This window comes from Heloderma suspectum, chromosome 4 (genome assembly GCF_057233095.1).
Source record: "Heloderma suspectum isolate Gila_16-S chromosome 4, 16-S_ref, whole genome shotgun sequence".
NCBI classification, from domain to species: Eukaryota; Metazoa; Chordata; class Lepidosauria; order Squamata; family Helodermatidae; genus Heloderma; species Heloderma suspectum.
This window is the reverse complement of record NC_139461.1, coordinates 259,777,595-259,800,226: the sequence shown is the minus strand read 5'-3', so window position 1 is coordinate 259,800,226 and position 22,632 is coordinate 259,777,595. Positions and strand designations below refer to the sequence as shown.

Below are 22,632 nucleotides of genomic sequence, written 5' to 3'. Positions count from 1 at the left end.
GCGGGGACATGCGCTGCATCTCCTCCTCCTGCCTGTATGATTCACAGCACTTTTTGCATATAAGTCTATGTGTGCACATAGATTTATATGCAAAAAGTGCTGTGAATCACCCATATACTTAAGATTCACAGCACTTTTTGTGTACAAGTCTATGTGCACATAGACTTCCAATTGCCATGTTTTTTAAAATCATGGTGATTGTGGTGGAGGCGGAGGGACTGGCAAGTGGAGCAGGGGCTGGAGGGGGCATCCAGAGAACCCAGACAGGGGTGGGTTCTCACATCACTATGTAACACCACCAGAATGATCTCAGTCTCTGAAATGCAGCTGTTTTTCTCCAGTTATTCAGTCTTACCACCTCCTCCTCCACTGTCACTGATTGGCGATTGCTGGGTTACGTTCAGCCCCGATTTGGCAACTGGAGTTTTCATTCGCCAAAGCTCCCTCCCTCCCTCCCTCCTTCTCAACCCTTCGCTGAAATTTCTCAAGTTGATACTTTTGGCTCCAGACTGTCTGGGTTGCTCACGAATCAGAGAGTTGGATGAGGTGCTTTGTGTACAAGCCACTTCACTTTGGGGCACTTCGTTGCTATTCTGCTCAGCCTCATATCATGCGGAGGCACCTCCAAAGCAGCCCACTTTGACATGTTATTTGGGCTTCAGACCAAAGTGGTGCACAGCCCTACTTATTCAGTCATTAGATGATGCACATCTGTGCTGTAGCAGACATAATTGCAAGAGACAATATTTACTCTTGTGTGTGAGAGAAGGGGGACACCTCTTTTAGGAAGCTGCCTTATAGCAGGTCATGCTGTTTTGTCCATCTAGTCTGGTGGCTCTTCAGCATCTCAGGCAGAAGTCTTTCACATCGCCTGTTTGATCTTTCTTCAACTGAAGATGCCAAGGATTGCATCTGGGACCTTTGGTATGCAAAGCATGTGCTTTATCACTGAGTTACTGTTTCCTTCCAGGTAGTGGTTGCCACCTGCATTTTCTGAAAGTTCTGGTATTTAAATAACAGATTTTTTAAAAAAATCTGATTTTTTTTAGTGAATAGATGCCCTTAAGGATAACCCAACCTGCAGAATACCCCTTCTCCCTGTCTTCCCCTTTGACCAAGGTCCAAACTAGATGTGGTGCTCAATATGTTATTAGCAACCACATCTATGCTTTTTCCTTAAAAATTGATAGCAAGTGTGGGCAGTCCTGATTTTCATGACCATAGCACACAGGGAGGACTTTCCTCCCACTGACATGGTCCTGCTAAAAATCCACCCCCACCATTTATTAGCCCAGAACAAAAGTTCCGATTAGACAGTGGCAGTTACATCCTTCTTGCCTGTGGAATGCAGTCTTGACAAAAAATGGTTGGCCCTCACTCACAGGACATACTTAATATATGGTTTGTTTGCTAGTGCCATATTTAGCATGTAATATGTCATGCTTGGCAAGGAGATGTATATAACCTTGTAGTAAATCGGTTAACAGGGCAGTCCTAGGCATGTCTACTCAGAGGTAAGTATCATTGATTACTGTGGGGCTTAGCCCTAGAAAAGTGTACATAGAACTGCAGCCTAAGTTGCCAACACCTGTGTGGAACCTTATTCAATCAACAAAGTTTCACAGACATCACACACAGTCCTATGTGTTCAACATGGAGACTTGGGGCACAATTTATGCATCTTTAGAGAAAAAGAAAACCTATAACTCCCAGCATGCCCCAGACAGCCTGGTTGGCTAGGGGATGCTGGGAGTTGTCGTACTTATTTCTGTCTAAACATACATAGGATTGCACCCTTGAACAGGGTTTTGTTTTGTGGTGACCTAGGAGACTCACCAAGAAAAGGCCTAACAACACCTTTTCTAGGCTCATTTAGAGCAAACCAATATAGCATAAATGAGTCACAACCTGTCTCCCTATTCCCAGCTATGTGTATGCAACACCCAGCTTCAGGCTGGCCTCCTGGCTGCCTTTCACTCTGCAAACACTTCTGTAATTTCGCTTCTCCATAAATACATTCCTTGTTTCTTACTCTTTTGTTTGCCTACCTGGTTTTCCATTTGGGGTTGCAGTTTAGTGCATTTGAAAAGCTTCCCTCCAGATTTGAGTCACCTGATAGATGCATTTTGGAAACATAACCCTTCATCCTCAGATATATTCTTGTTCACAGAGCTATGCCACAGGAACAGGTGGCAATTGACAAACAGCAGATTCTAAGAGGAAAAGGAAATACCAATGCTAATAGCTTACAGAAGGCTTTTGGCTCATTTGTGCAAGATAATGGTTTATTGCCACTATAGAAAGGTGATTCGATTAAAATAGACAGCAAGACAGCAGCAGGAAAAGGACACTGAAAGAACCAAAAGATAATAACTACATTTAAAATATCACTTAGCAGATTGATTCACCTCTTGGAAATACAGCTGGTAGATAATACAATCTGCCATATCCTTTGTAGTTCTCAGGCACTATATGTTGAAGAATCTGATATAAGTACTTTTTAAACAAGCAGATGTGCTTTCTCTTAACTTCATCAAAACCCCATAATGCAGAAATGTGTCTCTCAAGTCTCAGACAGTATCTTTAGTGTTTCTTAAGGCCTTTCATTTTGGTATATGCTTGTTGTTGTTGCTCAGTCGTTCAGTTGTGTCCGACTCTTCGTGACCCCATGGACCATAGCACGCCTGGCCTTCCTGTCCTCCACCCTCTCCCGGAGTGGGCTCAAGGCCTCAAGTTCATATTCATCACATCGGTGATGCTATCTAGCCATCTCATCCTCTGCCATCCCCTTCTCCTTTTGCCTTCAATCTTTCCCAGCATCAGGGTCTTTTCCAGGGAGTTTTCTCTTCGCATTAGGTGGCCAAAATATTTGAGCTTCAGCTTCAGTATCTGTCCTTCCAATGAGCAGTCAGGGTTGATTTCCTTTAGGATGGACTGATTGGAACTCCTTGCAGTCCAGGGGACTCATAAGAGTCTTCTCCAGCACCACAGTTCGAAAGCATCCATTCTTCAGCGCTCAGCCTTCCTTATAGTCCAGCTCTCACAGCCATACATTACTACTGGGAAAACCATGGCTTTGATTATACGAACCTTTGTCGGCAAAGTTATGTCTCTGCTTCTTACTATGCTGTCTAGGTTTGCCATAGCTTTCCTCCCAAGGAGCAAGCATCTTTTAATTTCATGGCTACTGTCATTGTCTGCGGTGATCTTGGAGCCCAAGAAAATAAAATCTGTCACCGCTTCCATTTCTTCCCCTTCTATATGCCAGGAAGTGATGGGGCCAGATGCCATGAGCTTAGTTTTTTTAGTTTCAAACCAGCTTTTGCACTCTCCACTTTCACCCTCAACAAGAGGCTCTTTAGATCCTCTTTGCTTTCTGCCATTAGGGTGGTATCGTCTGCCTATCTGATAATTGATTATCAATTGATTCATAATTGATAATTCTCCTGGCAATCTTAATTCCGACCTGTGATTCATCCAACCCGGCGTTTCTCATGATGTACTCTGCATATAAGTTAAATAAGCAGGGCGACAATATACAGCCTTGTCATACTCCTTTCCCAATTTTGAACCAATCGGTTCCATGTCTGGTTCTTACTGTAGCTTCTTAACCCTCGTACAGGTTTCTCAGAAGACAGGTAAGGTGGTCTGGTACTCCCATCTCTTTAAGAATTTGCCACAGTTTGTTATGATCCACACAATCAAAGGCTTTAGCGTAGTCAATGAAGCAGAAATAGACGTTTTTCTGGAATTCTCTTGCTTTCACCATGATCCAGCGAAAGTTGGCGATTTGATCTCTAGTTCCTCTGCCTCTTCGAAACCCGGCTTGTACTTCCGGTAGTTCTCAGTTCACATACTGCTGAAGCCTAGCTTGTAGGATTTTGAGCATAACCTTGCTGGCATGTGAAATGAGCGCAATTGTATAGTAGTTTGAACACTCTTTGGCATTGCCCTTCTTTGGAATTGGAATGTAAACTGACCTTTTCCAGTCTTGTGGCCACTGTTGAGTGTTCCAAATTTGTTGGCATATTGAGTGCAGCACTTTAACAGCATCATCTTTTAGGATTTTAAATAGCTCAGCTGGAAGACTGTCATCTCCGCTAGCTTTGTTGTTAGTAATGCTTCCTAAGGCCCGCTTGACTTCACTCTCGAGGATGTCCAGCTCAAGTTCAGTGACCGCACTATCATGGCTATCAGGGACATTAAGATCTTTCCTGTATAGTTCTTCTGCATATTCTTTCCACCTTTTCTTAATCTCATCTGCTTCGGTTAGGTCCCTGCCTTCTTTGTCCTTTATCATGCCCATCTTTGCACAAAACGTTCCCTTGAAATCTCTGATTTTCTTGAAGAGATCTCTAGTCTTTCCCATTTGGTCCTTGCCGTCTTTGTAGGGATGTATGAAACTCACTTACCTTTGCTCCGTCCCTCCCCGTGGAATCCTCGATGGGGGGAGGCAATCCGGTCCTCCCCCCCGGAATCCTCGACGGCTGGCTCTGCTCTGTGGCCAGGCCACGGAGCAGCCAGCCAGGGCTGGCCGCAGCTGGATTTCCGGCCGCAGACGGCCTGGTGCAGAAGCAAATGGTGGCCGCCGTAGCAGCCGCCATTTGCGTCCAGGTAGACAGCCATGATAGGCTACGTAAGAATTTACGTAGCGTATGATGGCTAATATCAAAAAAGAACACCAAACAACGCAGCATACGCAAATGGCGGTGGCTACGGCAGCCGCCATTTGCGTTCCCTATTTTTTGCCGACTTATCTTAATTTTATTAATTTTATCCTTTATTTTTTGCCATTCTGGCCTACGTAAATATTTACGTAGGCTAAAACGGCGAAAAATAAAGGAATGCAAATAGTGTCCATGACGCTATTTGCGTTCCCCTTTTTTTTCGCCGTTTTATCTTACGTAAATATTTACGTAAGATAAGTCAGCGAAAAATAGGGAATGCAAATGGCAGCCGCAGTAGCCGCCGCCATTTGCGTATGCTGCATCTGTTTGTGGGGGTTTGACGTTAGCCGTGATAGGCTACGTAAATTCTTACGTAGCCTATCACAATCCAAGGATGGCAATGGCAGCGGCAGCAGCCCTGCTGCAGCTAGCCAGGAGACCAGCCACTGCCGCCGGAGCCGCCGGCGGATAGGGATGTCAGAGAATTCCGCCGCTGCCGCCATTTCCAGTTTAAAAAAAAAAAAAGACGTGATAGGCTACGTAAAGATTTACGTAGCCTATCATGACTAGGTTTTTTTTAAAAAAAACGTGATAGGCTACGTAAATGTTTACATAGCCTATCACGTCTGACTTTAAAAAAACAACAACAACGCGCATACGCAAATGGCGGCGGCCATGGCCGCCGCCATTTGCATTCCTTATTTTGGCACGTCTTAGTCTACATCAAGATTTACGTAGACTAAGACGGCGAAAATAAGGGGAACGCAAATAGCTACGCTATTTGCGTTCCCCTTATTTTCGCCGTCTTAGTCTACGTAAATCTTCATGTAGACTAAGACATGTCAAAATAAGGAATGCAAATGGCGGCGGCCATAGCCGCCGCCATTTGCGTATGCACGTTGTTGTTTTTTTTAAGTCAGACGTGATAGGCTATGTAAACATTTACGTAGCCTATCATGGCTGACTGCAGGGATGCAAACGGCGGCGGCTACGGCCGTCACCATTTGCGTCCCTGCTAGCCAGCGGCCAGATGTCCGGCTGCTGGCGGAGTTGGCCGGCGGCTCCGCAGAATCCCTGCGGAGCGGAGCCGGCCGGCCAGGATTCCAGGGGGGGACAGAACGCCTCCCCTCCACCATCAACATAATCTGCGAACAGGTAAGTGACTTTTGTACATCCCTACTGCCGGAGCAGCCGCCGCCGCCAAACCCGCCGCCACCGAATCCACCCCAGGTAAGTGCTGTCCCGGGGGGATTCCGTGGGGAGGGGCAGGAGGCTGTTCTGCCATGGATTCCGGCGGGCTGGATTCTAAAGTATCTTTAGAATCCGGCCTCACTGGAATCCATGGCGGAATTCTCCGCCATTCCTAATTCTTTGTCCTTTATCATGCCCATCTTTGCACAAAACGTTCCCTTGAGATCTCCAATTTTCTTGAAAAGATCTCTAATCTTTCCCATTCTATTGTTTTCCTCAATTTCTTTGTATTGTTCATTTAAGAAGGCCTTCTTATCTCTCCTTGCTATTCTCTGGAACTCTGCATTCAGTTGCATATATCTTCCCCTTTCTCCCTTGCTTTTCGCTTCCCTTCTTTCCTCAGCTACTTGTAAAGCCTCATCAGACAGCCACTTGGCTTACTTGCATTTCTTTTTCTTTGGGATGGATTGAGTTGCTGCCTCCTGAACAATGTTACGGACCTCCATCCATAGTTCCTCAGGCACTCTGTCTATCAGGTTTAATCCCTTAAATCTATTTGTCACCTCTACTGTATATTCATAAGGGATATGATTTAGGTCATACCTGAATGGTTTAGCAGTTTTCCCTACGTTCTTCAATGTAAGCCGAAATTTTGCAACAAGAAGCTCATGATCTGAGCCACAGTCAGCTCCAGGTCTTGTTTTGACTGACTGTATAGAGCTTCTCCATCTTTGGCTGCAAAGGACATAATCAATCTGATTTCGATATTGACCATCTGGTGATGGCCATGTGTAGAGTCGCCTCTTGTGCTGTTGGAAAAGAGTGTTTGCTATGATCAGCGTGTTTTCTTCGCAAAACTCTATTAGCCTTTGTCCTGCTTCATTTTGCACACCAAGGCCATGCTTGCCTGTTATCCCAGTGATTTCTTGACTTCCTATTTTAGCATTCCAATCCCCTATGATGAAAAGGACATCTTTTTTTGGTGTTAGTTCTAGAAGGTGTTGTAAGTCTTCATAGAACTGATCAACCTCAGCTTCTTCAGCCTTAGTGGTTGGGGCATAGACTTGAATTACTGTGATGTTGAATGGTTTGCCTTGGATTCATACTGAGATCATTCTATCGTTTTTGAGATTGTACCCCAGTACTGCTTTTCCCACCCTTCCGTTGACTATGAGTGCTATTCCATTTCTTCTAAGGGATTCTTGCCCACAGTAGTAGATATAATGGGCACCTGAATTAAATTCACCCATGCCTGTCCATTTTAGTTCACTGATTCCGAAGATGTCGGTGTTCAATCTTGCCATCTCATGTTTGACCACCTCCAGCTTACCTTGATTCATTGATCTTACATTCCAGGTTCCTAAACAATATTGTTCTTTACAGCATCGGACTTTCTTTTCACCACCAGACACATCCACAGCTGAATGTCCTTTCGGCTTTGGCCCAGCTGCTTCACTCTTTCTGGTGCTACTTGGAAATTCCCTCTGCTCTTCCCCAGTAGTATATTGGACACCTTCCAACCTGAGGGGCTCATCTTCCGGCGTCATATCGTTTAGCCTTGTGATATGTTCCATGGGGTTTTCTTGGCAAGAATACTGGAGTGGGTTGCCATTTCCTTCTCCAGTGGACCACATTTTGTCAGAACTCTCTGCCATGACCTGTCCATCTTGGGTGGCCCTTCACGGCATAGCTTATGGCTTCACTGAGTTACGCAAGCCCCTTCGCCACAACAAGGCAGTGATCCATGAAGGAGATTTTAAGTACTACCCTACCTTTAATAGAGTCCTGTCTGCTATCACTTAAAGCACTTGACAGGATATGAATAGGCAAAATGTTGGTCTCACAATGGGCTGATTCCTTCCCGCATAATGTTTTTTCCATTATGGAAGAATACATGTGAAACATATTATTTGTTGTTTTTCAGTCATTCAGTCGTGTCCGACTCTTTGTGACCCCATGGACCATAGCACGCCAGGCCTTCCTGTCCCGCACCCTCTCCCGGAGCGTGCTCAAAACATATTATACCGTAACGCAAAATCAAAAATGCAAGACATTATATGAAGAGGAATCTAATCTGCCAAACTTTACACATGATATCAGAGACCAGGGATTAGTCCCTCTGTATATTACTAAAATGGAGCTGTGGGGAGCTGTGAATTTGATTGGAGGAGTAGCATGGGGAGAGGGGTGCTTAGCTATTTCATAATGGACAATGCTTGTGATAGGGACATAGGAAGATGTCTTATCATACATCTTCCGATGTTCAGACATCAGAGCATTGGTCCATCTAGCTTGGCATTGTCTACACTGACTGGTGGCAGCTCTCCAGGGTTTCAGACAGGAATCTTTCCCACTATATCTGTAGATGCTGGGAATTTAACCTGAGACCTTCTGCATGCAAAACATGTGATCTAACACTGAGCTATGGCCCCTTCCCAAATCAATCAACTCCTCCAGCTGCTTTCCCATCCACAGGGGAGTAATATGTGCATCTTTTCTGTTGTGAGAAAGTAGCAAGAAGGGAAAAGGTTGATCACAAGAATGGCCTAGTGAGAAAAGGTTAAATACCTTTCCTCACCTGCCACTTGCCCCTAAAACCTGATATGGCACCCTTATATTGTGCTAAAAATACTAAGTTTTGGGTGCAAAATCTGAACGGTAACAAAAATTGAACCAAAATGAGAATTCTTCTCACAAGAGAAGTGGAACCTAGATTTTTGTCTTTAAGGAATTGTGGGAAATGAATTAAGCAAGGCAAGCTTTTAATTTAATTTTAATTGTTAAATTATTTACTTGTTGTGAACTGCCTAGAACTCTGGGAGGTAAGGCAGGATAGAAATGTTTTAAAATATACAAATAAATAATTTGCATAGGCAGGTGAAAAATTCAGACAAGTAGATGCTCATGAGGATGCACACCTGGGGCGGGGGGGCAGTCATTCACAGCTACCATAGGTATTTACAGCTGAAATCCTAAAGTTGCTATCTGAGGAGTAACCCCATTTAGTTTAGTTCACTGGAGCTTACTTCTGCACAGACATGTTTGGGACTGCATTGTATTGCACAGAAAGGGTGAGAAAATTAGCTTGCCATTAACTATCATATAGTTAATAATACATACTTCTAGCTTATGCTCTCAAGACGATGACGTTCAAACACAGCTGAGGTCAAAGATAATATGATTGTAGGCTCCTTGTTTTCAGGAGGGCACATTACACACACACACACTTTGTCTCAGAACTGCAAGAGTCATGGGACACATGGAAGGATAAGAAAGTGTTTCACAAGGCAGGATTAGTGTTTGCTGACTTGCTCTTTTGCAGGCCCCTGAAACACTGCCACAGTTTTGTTATTCATCTCATGGCCCATGAGTTATCAAGGACAGGGCACTAATAATTACTGAGACTGAGAGTAGAACCAGCTGATGTCAACCTGATTCATGGATGTGGAAGGGAAGAGAGCTGTATTTCTAGTCTCAGGTAAACCAGGAGAAATTGTCCTGGGCCAAATTTTCCCATGGAGTAAGTGGCCACAACTCCCCAAAATGCATCTGTTTTATGAGCAGCCATTTGTATTTAGGAAGCAAGTTCCTCCAAAGAAAAAGTCGAATTACTTTGTAATCAAAGATCCACATATTTATGCAAAAATGGCTGACTGGCCATTCTGGTCCAGTGAATTTCATACCTTGACTGCACCTATTTTCTTAACGTGTTTATAGGTTTCATGAACCTCTTCAAGACATGTTGAACAGTATGTACCATGAACATTGGTAGTCACATATTTGCACTGACATTTGCATAAGATCTAGTTTTGCATGTGTTATTGAAAAGAGCTAGTTAATGCATGCAGCAAAGACTCTTATGCCTCCCATATTGATGAAGACTATCATTCATCCTATTCTGACAAAGACATTCCTGGCTCTTATGGATTTGGAGAATTATAGGCCCATCTCCCATATATCATTCTTGGGCAAGGTAATTGAGTGTGTGGTGCTTAGGCAGTTCCAAGCATTATTGGATGGCACCAGTTTACATCAATACCAATCAAGGTTTAGATCAGGGTTTGGAATGTGGTCCTAGTAGACAGTCTAGAGCCCACGTAAAGACCAGACAGGAGAGTGTGAACCTGCTGGTACATTTTGACATACCAGCAGCATTTGATATGATGGATCACCAAATCCTTTCTGGAGGACATTGGTGACATTGCTTTGAAGTAGTTTTGATTAGGGATGTATGAAAGTCACTTAACTCTTTGTGGATGTGATTCATGTGGGGGGGAGGCGCGCCGTCCCTCCCCCTGGAATCCTCGATGGGGGGAGGCGATCTGGTCCTCCCCCCCGGAATCCTGCCCAGCCAGCTCCACGGAGCAGCTGGCCAGGGCCGTCCTCAGCCGGAGTTCCAGCCGCAGACGGGCTGCTGTGGACACAAATGGCGGCCGCCATAGCGGCCGCCATTTGCATCCAGCCAGGCTGCCGTGATAGGCTACGTAAGTATTTACGTAGCCTATCACAGCAAGCAAAAAAAAAACAAAAAAACCAGCATACGCAAATGGCGGCGGCTACAGGGGCCACCTTTTGCATTCCCTATTTTTCACCGTTTTATCTTACGTAAACATTTACGTAGGCTATTATGGTGGGAAAAAAAGGGGAACGCAAATAGCGCCCACAACGCTCTTTGTGTTCCCCTTTTTTTTTGCCGTAATAGTCTATGTAAATATTTACGTAGGATTAAACGGCGAAAAATAGGGAATGCAAATGGCGGCCACTATAGCCGCCACCATTTGCGTACAGTTTTTTTGTTGTTGCTTGCTTGCTTGCTGTGATAGGCTACGTAAATACTTACGTAGCCTATCACGGCAAAGAGCAGGATGACAATGGCGGCCGCGGCAGCCAGTCAAAAGACCAGCCACCACCGGAGCCACCGCTGCCGGAACATATGCCCCAGGTAAGCTTCGTCCCAGGTGGGATTCTAGTAACATGTGGCTGTGAGAGCTGGACTATAAGGAAGGCTGAGCGCCGAAGAATTGATGCTTTCGAACTGTGGTGCTGGAGAAGACTCTTACGAGTCCCCTGGACTGCAAGGAGGTCAAATCAGTCCATCCTAAAGGAAATCAACCCTGAGTGCTCATTGGAAGGACAGATACTGAAGCTGAAGCTCAGATATTTTGGCCACCTAATGCGAAGAGAAAACTCCCTGGAAAAGACCCTGATGCTGGGAAAGATTGAAGGCAAAAGGAGAAGGGGACGGCAGAGGATGAGATGGCTAGATAGCATCACAGATGCAATGAATATGAACTTGAGCACACCCCGGGAGACAGCGGAGGACAGGAAGGCCTGGCGTGCTATGGTCCATGGGGTCACGAAGAGTCGGACACGACTTAACGACTGAACGTTCTTCAATTTAAGCCGAAATTTTGCAAGAAGCAGCTCATGATCTGAGCCACAGTCAGCTCCAGGTCTTGTTTTTACTGACTGTATGGAGCTTCTCCATCTTTGGCTGCAAAGGACATAATCAATCTGATTTCGATATTGACCATCTGGTGACGTCCATGTGTAGAGTCGCCTCTTGTGCTGTTGGAAAAGAGTGTTTGCTATGATCAGCATGTTCTCTTGGCAAAACTCTATTAGCTTTTGTCCTGCTTCATTTTGTACACCAAGGCCATGCCTGCCTGTTATCCCGGTGATTTCTTGACTTCCTACTTTAGCATTCCAATCCCCTATGATGAAGAGGACATCTTTTTTTGGTGTTAGTTCTAGAAGGTGTTGTAGGTCTTCATAGAACCGATCCACCTCAGCTTCTTCGGCCTCAGTGGTTGGGGCATAGACTTGAATTACTGTGATGTTGAATGGTTTGCCTTGGATTCGTACTGAGATCATTCTATCATTTTTAAGATTGTACCCCAGTACTGCTTTTCCCACCCTTTTGTTGACTATGAGTGCTACTCCATTTCTTCTAAGGGATTCTTGCCCACAATAGTAGATATGATGGTCACCTGAATTAAATTCGCCCATGCCTGTCCATTTTAGTTCGCTGATTCCCAAGATGTCGATGTTCAATCTTGCCATCTTATGTTTGACCACCTCCAGCTTACCTTGATTCATTGATCTGACATTCCAGGTTCCTAAACAATATTGTTCTTTACAGCATCGGATTTTCTTTTCACCGCCAGACACATCCACAGCTGAGTGTCCTTTCGGGTTTGGCCTAGCCGCTTCACTCTTTCTGGCGCTACTTGGAAATTCCCTCTGCTCTTCCCCAGTAGCATATTGGACACCTTCCGACCTGAGGGGCTCATCTTCCGGTGTCATCTCTTTTAGCCTTGTGATACGTTCCATGGTGTTTTCTTGGCAAGAATACTGGAGTGGGTTGCCATTTCCTTCTCCAGTGGACCACATTTTGTCAGAACTCTCTGCCATGACCTGTCTGTCTTGGGTGGCCCTGCACGGCATAGCTTATGGCTTCACTGAGTTACGCAAGCCCCTTCGCCACAACAAGGCAGTGATCCATGAAGGGGGCTTTGATAACTACTAGTTGGATTACTCGGGGCTGCCTTGGAAGCTTCAGCTAGTGCAGAACACTGCTGCCCTTCAGTTAATTTGGATGGATCTCAGAGAAAGCACCTTTCTCCTCTTCTGACACAGCCCCACTGCACTGGCTGCCAATTCATTTCTAGGTTCAGATCAAAGTGCTGGTTATTACTTATAAAGCCTAAATAGCCTGAGTTCAAACACTTTAATGAACGTCTCCTCTTCTATGTGCATCCCTGTTCTTTGAGATGAATTGAAGTCGTTCTTGATGAGCTCTGTTTAAGTAAAGTAAAATCTGCTAGTTCATGCAGAAGAGCATTTTCTGCTGTGGTACTCACCCTTTGGAACAGAGTTTCCAGGGAGGCCTGCCAGACTTCCCCACATCTTGCATTCAGCTGAACTGTGGTTAAATCTCCTCTTTCTCCATAAATTTTAGGATTGCTGTTGCTGCTGCTGCTGCTGTTATTGTTATTAGCTATAGTCCAGCCTTAAGACACTTGAGGGAGGTGAGAAGGCACACGAACTATCCAGGAGTTTGACAGATCAACATCTCACAATTCAATGTATGAATATACTATTCCTATCCTGAAGATAGCCCTGGCCCCATCTACATTGCACTGCTTTCACCCTTCACTCTGTCACAACTGCACAGCATTTCAGCTTAGAATTAGCTTCTGCTGGGATACACTCGCAATTTACTGCGGGCTTCCTTAACAGACTCTGCCATGCCCTCTTTTTTTGCCATTATACTTTAATGCGCAGCTGTGCAGTCCCGCGAGTGTGGGGGTGCAACATTTCAGTGGCTGTTTTGTATTTTAGGGGTTCTGTTGTGTCTTTCTGTCCCTTCTTAGGTAAAAAGTGGGTGTGCTTGTCATTTCCATGCCATTTATTTGTCAGTTCCCCAGCCTGAGACTCTCGCGATGGTTCACACTCACAAGTGTGAGTGGTACATGCCTAGCCATCACTCCCAAATGATGGCTGGAGCAAAGTTGGTCCTCCCCCAAGACACCTCCCCCCAGCCCTTCGGCACTGAGTCCAAAGGCAACCATTGCGAAAATATGAAGCTGCAAAAATGTGCTTAAGGGTGATTAAATAAATGAAAATGCCTCTCTGTGCCTCTGTAACTGCACAGCTGCGAAGGGACGGTGGAAGGGGTATCACAGACTGACGCAAGCACTATGAACACTTATAATATGCCCACTGCAAAATGCAAAGTCAGTTTGGGGAAGGGACAGATGGCTCACAAGTACAGGGAAACCCATAGCAAACGAAAAACATCGCAGCAAAACACCTTCTTGCAAATCTGCATTTTCCTGGAGAAAACCACAGATGGCTGCAAAGTGGTGACTACATTGTCTCACAGTCTCGCAGGGACCTTGACTCACAGCCACCCTGGAGTAAAAGGCTCATGTAGATGGGGCCCCTGTCTAAGGAAGGATTTATACAAAGTTCATCAGCCCATGTGTAAAGTGCCTCTCCAAACCATTGGGCATTACTTGGACATGGTTACAAGGCATGACCAGTGATAGCCAACATGAAATGTGATATTCAAGTGATAAATTGCCATCTACATATGAAAAGCACAGCAGTGTCGAGCCAGCCTTGGCCATTGCGAATAGGACACAGGCCTATAGGAAGTGCTCAGATGAAGGAAGCTGGCTGCATCTGAATTCCTGAGAGAAAGTAGGACTCTGAAAAACCTGATGCCTACAGCCTACAAGTTTTTAATCAACAACAGGGGGCAGGGTTCAAAATTCTGAAGCCTATTATATACTTTTAGGGCAAGCTCATTTATTGGTCTCCAGCTAGCAGGAATTGCCATTTGGCAGGCCTGCTGGAAGGAAACAGCAGTAAAGAATTGTTCTTCCATGGGACCTGCAAAACAAATGAAAGGGCAGTGGAAGAAGCAGATTATTGGAATGGGCTGGCCGCTATGGCATAAAAGGCAGGGAATGGTGTCAGCCTAATCAATGGAAGATGTCACAGTTCTCAAAGGGATGCACAATATTGTTGGTGGATTTAGTTTCCATAATAAAATACTACAATGTGAAAAGTTGCAGATCATCACAACACCTTCAGTCACTATGAAAAGGGATTCAAAATCTTTTCTCACAAAATGGGTGAACAGATTTTCCAATCCTTAATTTTAGTCAGGGCTCAGCTTCAGAACCTGTTTATCCTGTGTGGATAATATTGTTATAGTTCTTAAGTTGAATCAGGGGAGGATTGTTAGCAAGGGTGGGAAGAAAGCACACTCCCACCAACCAGAGCCCCCCCCCGCCCAATCCAGTATCCCCAGCATCTGTAACTGTCTCTCTCCCATTCCCTGAACCAGTACACAACTTAAGTAGTCTCTCCTCATACTCACTTGCTTACCATGGTTCTATAGCTCACCCCCACCCCCATGCACATAACCTTGAGAAAGAATAAAACAACTTTAAAAAATGGTCTCTAGATGAAAGTTCTAGATGAACGCTGAAGGAAGCAGTTGTGAGAAAAAGGCTCCTCAAATAATATCAGATATTTCATAACAGCACAGTCCATGAGGCCAGGGCATTCCCTCAAATGCTGGACAAAGATGGTAGGTTCCTGTATCTGATTCCCCCCATGTATATATTAGAGCTGTGCAGAAGTGGCCTGTCAAAATTCTCCACCCTATTTGTGGTTAGAGAAACTGAGGAAACAAATTCATGAAGTTTCTCCGGGGGAGAAGAAATTCTCCACAGTTCCTCACAGGCAGGGCTCACAATTGACAGGGGTTGTTGCACAGTTTCTTTCTTTTTCTGTAACAGGGTTGTTTGTTTGTTTGTTTGTTTGTTGGTGAAACAACATCAATTGTGTTGGTACGCTGGCTCCCATTTTGCATCCTCCACAATACAGGTGTGACGGGGGCAGTGTTGTGTCTAGCTCCTTAAAGTTTTCTTCCCCCATGAAAGAGGCTTCCATTGTTCTACCTCATTCTCAGGGTGATTTATAATTCATTTTTGAGCTTACCTAATCATTGCTAACCTCTCAGGCTGCCTGCACTTCCAGAGCTAAAAAGATTCTATGGGAAGAATTTCTTCAGGATCTCTTCCCCTGGGCTTTAATTGAAGTGTAGGAAGCTGAGGAGACTACATGCTACCAGGGAGATGAGGGCATTCACACAAATTCCTTGGCTACCTCCTAAGTAAGGTAGGCACCAGAACCTCAAACCTAACCCATGAGAATTTCTCTGAAATTTCTTCACCACTCAATTTCTTTTTGAAAGCAATTTCTTTTTTATCAAATGGAATGAGCATGGTAAAAAAAAATGTGGGAGAAATTTTCGGCACAGCACTAGCATCAAATTCAGAGAACAGCCACTGATTCTGTAGCAGTCTGGAAAGCTACCACAGACGTTATGAACACCATCTATTCAATAAAAGATTCCACTGGAAGCTTGTTTTCTGAGTTACCTTAGCAATCTTAGCTGGCCAGTGCAAAATGAAGGAGACCCTGGATCGCATTGCAACAGAAGTCTGCAACATCATCATTGCATATGCAAAATAAAGTTTTGCATTTACACATCATCTAGCAAGTGAAACAGTGCTACAGGGGAGTTTGGTTCCAGCACATCATCGAAGATTCCTACACCAAGTACTTGATAAGCTATAGAGACCTATCCAATACTGCAGAAGGATAGACTGAAGACCGAGCTTTCCATCTTGTACAAGAGGGAATCATTCTACTTGTGGGATATTTCAGCACTCCTGCACATCTTTTTGAAGAACAATCTGGAGGCAACTTTGGAGCAAACAGTGACATTGCTAGGAATCCTGATCATCACTTCAATGATAATAGCAGAAGCAGAGTGGACCTTCTCAGCTCTGAAGAGGATAAATACTTCCTTGCAGAACACCATCTCAGAAAACAGGCTCAGAATCTTGGAAATGCTGCCCATGGAGAAAGAGATGATTAAGGAAATTTCAATAACAGGACAACTGAACTCTTTGAAAGACAGAAAAAGCATCAGACTAGCTTTCTATTCAGAACATGAAAAGAGGAGGAACTGCTCCAAGTACTAGGGCTGTGCAGACTGCAGAGACCCCCCGATCCGATTCGGAAGCCACTTCATGGCTTCGGAGGTGGGCCCAATTTGGCTCAGGCTGATTCGGGGGGGGGGCAACCCGACTCGGCCCTGAACCCAAAGCAGTCTTCAGATGTCGAACTCTGCTTTGGGTCCCTCCTGACCACCACCCCCCATGCAAAACTAGGGATGGCAGAGAATTCTGCCACAGACTCCAGTGAGGCCGGATTCTAAAGAATCCGGCTCCCCGGAATCCGTGGCAGAATGGCTTCCTGCCCCCCGCCACCCTGCGGAATCCCCCCGGGACGGAGCTTACCTGGGGTAGATGCGGCGGTGGTGGCTCCGGTGGTGGCTCCGGCAGCAGCAGTGGCTCCGGCTGGTCTCCTAGCTGGCCGCTGCTGGGCTGCTGTGGCCGCAAATGGTGGCCGTCGTAGCAGCCGCCATTTGCATCCTTGCAGGCCGCTGTGATAGGCTATGTAAGTATTTACGTAGCCTATCACGGCAAACAGCAGGGACGCAAACGGTAAAAGCAGCCACGCAAATGGCATAGCGGCCGCCATTTGCGTCCCTGCTCTTTGCCGTGATAGGCTATGTAAATACTTACATAGACTATCACAATGGCCTGCAAGGACGCAAATGGCGGCCGCTACGACGGCTGTCATTTGTGGCCACAGCAGTCCAGCTGCGGCCGGAACTCTGGCTGTAACTGGCCCTGGCCAGCAGCTCTGCAGAGCCACTGCGGAGCAGAGCTGGCCAGGGAGGATTCCGGGGAAAGGTACGGAGCACCTCCCCCCGACCACAGATGCCCCAGCACAGAGCCAGGTAAGTGTTTCATACATCCCTATGCAAAACCCCTTACCTTGCCGCCGCCACCACCTTCTCTGCTGCAGTCATCACCATTGCTGCTGCTGCCGTCATCGCCATCACTGCTGTCGCCATTGTCGCCACCATCATCGCTGCTGTCTTCACCGAGTCCCTGCAATAAGAGTTGGCGCGCGCATTCAGGCCTCAGGAGTTGGCGGCGGCGAGGACGGCGGCAGAGAAGACGGTGAGGACGGCGGCCGAGGACGGCAGCGAGGGTGACAGCAAGGATGGCAATGGTGGTGAGGATGGCAATGGCGGCGACGGAGGCGGTGGCGGAGGATCAGGTAAGGTAAGGACCTGGAGCAGCTGGACCAGGGATGCCGAAGCTCCAAAGCACACCAATTGCTTTGGGGAGCCGTTGACCCACTCCGGGTCACTTCATGCCCCTCCACTTCGCCTCAGAAGGGGCTCAAAGTGACCCAAAGCAACCCGCTTAGACTCAGGGCTCAGGCCAAAGCGGTGCATAGCCCTACCAGATACCAAATTTTTCAAAGCTGAGTTTTGCCGACAAGCTATGTTTCAAAGGGCTGGAGCCAAACTTCTTGTCCAAGGGTGCCCTAACTAAAGGATTTTGATTGCTGGACACACATCTTTTCCCCCAGCACAGAGCCATGTTTGACAGTATGTAACTTCTCTGAACTAAAGTAGGATACTATTCTTCAATTCAGTTAGATACCAGGTAATTTTACTGCATTGGCTAACTGTCCTGCAAGGAGGACAAAAGGAGAATCAGTTGGCTCCTCCTACCATTAGCTCTGCCTGTAATTACCCTGGGCTTTGCTCATTATCCCTGACTCCACCTACCTCTGCCTCTGCCTACTGCCCTTCACTCCACCAGCTGTCACTGAGTGGAATATAATGCATAATGTCATCGTTATGAGCCCTAAAATTCCTAGGTTAGAAAGTTTAGCTTTAGTAGATAGTAAGGAAATGCAGACATGAGTACCAGATTATGCTGTACAAGAACTGCTATAACAGGTCTTATGGGAGCTAACCAGAAACAGATATGTAGATTCCTCTGAGTCACCACTGTTAATATTCATTAAGAGAATTTTTGATGATGTGTTTTCCAAGTTGGTTGCCACAGTAATATCCTAAAGACTAATTTTTAATTCCTGAGCATTCCCTGGGCTGTTCTAGAGGGGTAGAAACTCTACCGCATTCTGCTAGAGTAAGAACATGAATAACTGTCAATCTTCAAGTGCGGGAGGAGAGGGCTGTCAGCCTTGTGTTTGTAAAATGAGAGATGTTTGCTCAAGCCAACATTTTGGAGATGAGTGCTTCCTACAAGCCACTTCTAGTGTAATCAGCCTTGGTCAGATGCACTGGATTCAATTCTGGTTTTCCTACCAAATTTGTAACCTCCCAGTCATAATGCGATTCATTCCATGCTCTCTCCCTTTATCAGTGTCATTCTGATGTGTGTAAAAATAAGTAATTCGATGATAACATTAACCGCTTCAGTTTGCACTAATGGAATCTCTAACTGGGGTCAGTAATTGAACATCAATAAAAGAGGAGACGGTGAGCTTTGTGTGAAGTCGCCAGCACAGATATTGTTAGTGGCAGATCAGCCAGCCTAGCTTCTGCATCAGAAAGCATTTGCTCTGCCATGACGAAAAATGTAAGAGAAATCTTACAGGAAGCATCAAAAGGGATCCTAGGAAAGTATTGTTAACGCACATCAAAGATGGAGACCTAAGCAAGTAGCTTGGCAGGGAGAGTCGGCGTCACTGTAGTAAGATCAAACAGAATAAAGTACAAAGACGTGCAATATTCCTTCATCAGCCACACTGATAAATAAGAGAGCTTCAAAGGCATTTCCTGCATTCATGAGTGACTGGCAAATAAATAAATAAGATGGCTAGCTCCTTGGGAGTCTGCTGTTAGGGAGGTGGACAGCAATAAAGTGTGGTGAGACCAGGCAACTGCACACAGGCAAAATAATAAACAAGAGGGCATTTCCCTCACCACCATCTCACATTACCTGTTGCAGCTACTGCAACGGCTAACGTACCTCATTATCCATTAAACACGGGATTTGTGAATTCTGCAAGCCATGGAAGCACAGAATTTGATATTGGGTGCAAAACTGAGCAGCTGAAGAAGCTGTGTTTTTATTTAAAACACACACACATACACATTTCTAGATCTTTTCCCTTCAAAGTAGGGAAATCTTTGAGACTCAAACCTCTGAGATGGGCTGAGGGCTGAGGAGGATTTGCAGTGGCAGAGGGTAGTATTTCAGTGTCCTACATAGCTCTTTGCCTCACCTAGAGTAGCAGAATAAATAACGACAAATAAGCAAACATTTGGTAGTATATAGAGACATAGAATTCACTGTTTGGTGCACAATTTGAGTTAATTCTATGAATAATTTTTTTCTGGCTGGTGGTTTCATTACGCAGTACACTAAGCCCTGGTTTAGTTACACTGCACCGGCTGTGCGGTCAATGCAAAAATTAGAAGTAATGTGGTCCCTATGCAGAGGACCTTATAATCCAGGTTTGTTGGCTAAGACAGGGATAGTAGGAGAGGTCAAAGGATTGTGTTAGGGTGGATAATCAAATAGCAGCTGGACAGTAGGTAAGGTAAAGTAAGTGTAGAGACAGTCCAGAAAAGGTATTCTTAAAGACATTGGCCCGGAGAAGAGACCTAAGGGAATTGAGGGAAGCAGCAACCAGAGAAGATATTATAGGCATGCATGACCAAAGGCCCAGATATGAGACTATAGGTGCCTACAGTGGAGGCTGGTGGCACCAATTTTGGTGAGGCTGTGCATCCATTCAGAACCAGCCAGATCCTTTCGTAACCAGTTAACCAAGGTGCTGAACCTATTTTTGGGGATAGGATTCTGCACCTTAGATAGCTCCTTTAGCATTCTGACTGGTTTTAACTAAAACTCAGAATGGATTTACAGTCCAACCAAAATCGGTGCCACCAGTCTGCACTGGATGGCAAATGTAGCCATGAAATTAAAAGACACTTGCTCCTTGGGAGGAAAGCTATGGCAAATCTAGACAGCATAGTAAGAAGCAGAGATATCACCTTGCCGACCAAGGTCCGTATAATCAAAGCTATGGTTTTCCCAGTAGCAACGTATGGCTGTGAGAGCTGGACTATAAGGAAGGCTGAGCACCGAAGAATCGATGCTTTCAAACTGTGGTGCTGGAGAAGACTCTTACGAGTCCCCTGGACTGCAAGGAGGTCCAATCAGTCCATCCTAAAGGAAATCAACCCTGACTGCTTATTGGAAGGACAGATACTGAAGCTGAAGCTCAAAAATTTTGGCCACCTAATGCGAAGAGAAAACTCCCTGGAAAAGACCCTGATGCTGGGAAAGATTGAAGGCAAAAGGAGAAGGGGACGGCAGAGGATGAGATGGCTAGATAGCATCACCGATGCAATGAATATGGACTTGAGCACACTCCGGGAAAGAGCGCAGGAGAGGAAGGCCTGGCGTGCTATGGTCCATGGGGTCACGAAGAGTCAGACACAACTGAACAACTGAACAACAACAAATGATAGCTTTTCCCAACCTGGTGCTCTCCTGGTGTTTTGAACTTCAACTCCCATCAGCCACAGCCAACTTCGCCAATGATCAGGAATGCTAGGGGTTGTGATCCAAAATGTCTGGGGGTTACCAGGTTGGGAAATGCTGCCCTATGTGATTGAGTACATACAGAATGCAACTACATTGGCAAAATTTAAGCTTATACACTTTATAAACTGTCAGCTGCCTCCAGAGTCCTTAAAAGACACAGCAATAAGCCTGCAATGGGCTGCAGAGAATTCACATATTAGAGTAATAAAACTGAGCATCTCTTTTCATTATTCCCACTAAACTGTGGTGTGCGGCTACACTGAGCAGGCTCGGTTGGAGAAGCTCACATTGAAATTCTTGGACAGAGAGCACTTTTCTCATCATCTATCACACATCAGGGGGCTGGAGGCAATAACCTGCAAATGGGCCACAAGATGTTTGTTCACATGAAAACATTATATAAAAGAGTTTTCATAATACTCACAAATTGAGGGGGAGGCAATGTGATATCCTAACAGCATAAAAGTGGGTGCACAGCATCAATATATGGAGTTGTGGCAAGGAAACTGGCGGTTCAAAGATATAGAGGAGCATGAAAAGTGGCACTGGGAATGATTTACCTATTCAATATTGGACTAGTACCAATTTGAAAGAGGGCATGTTTTGTCTAAGACTTTGTTAGTTGCAAAAAGTGCCCTCACCCCGCAAGGACAGAAATAGGGCAAACGTGTCTGCCCATTCAGTGTGAGGGCAGGAAGCAGCACCCTCCCTCTAAATTAGTTTTGGGATATTTTCACATAGTCAAATCTGATTGGCTGCATCATTGTTCCATTCAGAGTGAGAACAGAAAGTACTATCCCACTTAAAAATAAAAAAACAAACTCATGCTGGAAATAATAGCACCTAATAATAGCAAAAAAGGGAAACAATTGCAACCTTTGGCCTGAAGTAATTTAAATAAAACCACAGATTGAATGAATTTATTGAAAACAAGGGCACACAGCATTTTAAAGAAGAGTCAACTGAAATATTTAGTACCAAAAACTACTACCGAAACTAAAAAAGATAGATAGATAGATAGATCTATAATGGTATGACGCCACCAATACTTCATGATAATTCCTGACCAGGACAATTATTATTTCAGCACGAAAAATAGCACTGTGTGTGTTTTCCATGGAATTCAGTGACAGTAAAAATCTGGACAATTTTCTTCTAGACATGACCAGTTTATAGGTCCATAGTAAAGTGTAAGTCTCAATGAATGCTTTAAAAACATCCAGTCTAATAAGCAGTACAACATGAACTGCTGTTGCTCCTCTTTGTATTAACCAATGGATAAAGGGTGAGGAGCATTTACTGATATCAAAACAAAGGCCTAAAAATTACATCTGTTTTTATGTTTTGCAGGACTCCAGCATCTCAGGGAAATACATTCTCAGAAGCAATGCTGACCTTTACAACAGCAAACTTCTAAAAGGCTCATTTCTCTGCAACAGGATAATTTGAGAGTTGTTCATTTTAAGCCAGTTCATTTCCCAGCTCATTATCAGAATTTGCTGTTTAGACAGCAGAACTACTTGGCTTTGTTCAAATAACATTTCTGAATTTAAGAGGCTTTGTCACATTTCTGCAGCAGTGGAAGTAGGAGAGAAGGAAATACATGCATAAAAGAAATATTAAACACGGGAGACTCTCTCATACAATGGCCAGAAGTAGGTGGTTCCTGTTAATCAAACATATATATATAATATAATTCTAGCTACTCTCAGTGTTTTATTCTGGGATTGTTG

The 22,632-nt window shown here is 44.9% G+C and overlaps 1 long non-coding RNA gene across 1 annotated transcript in view; it reads left to right on the top strand.

Annotated features, from left to right (window-relative positions):
- The window catches only part of LOC146348577 (uncharacterized), a 74,457-nt gene extending 51,859 nt beyond the window's left edge, over window positions 1-22,598 (top strand). The window contains exon 4 of the long non-coding RNA XR_014789931.1: window positions 22,250-22,598. This is a non-coding gene — a long non-coding RNA (uncharacterized LOC146348577). The remainder of the gene's footprint in view (window positions 1-22,249) is intronic.
- Window positions 22,599-22,632: the final 34 nt, after the last annotated feature.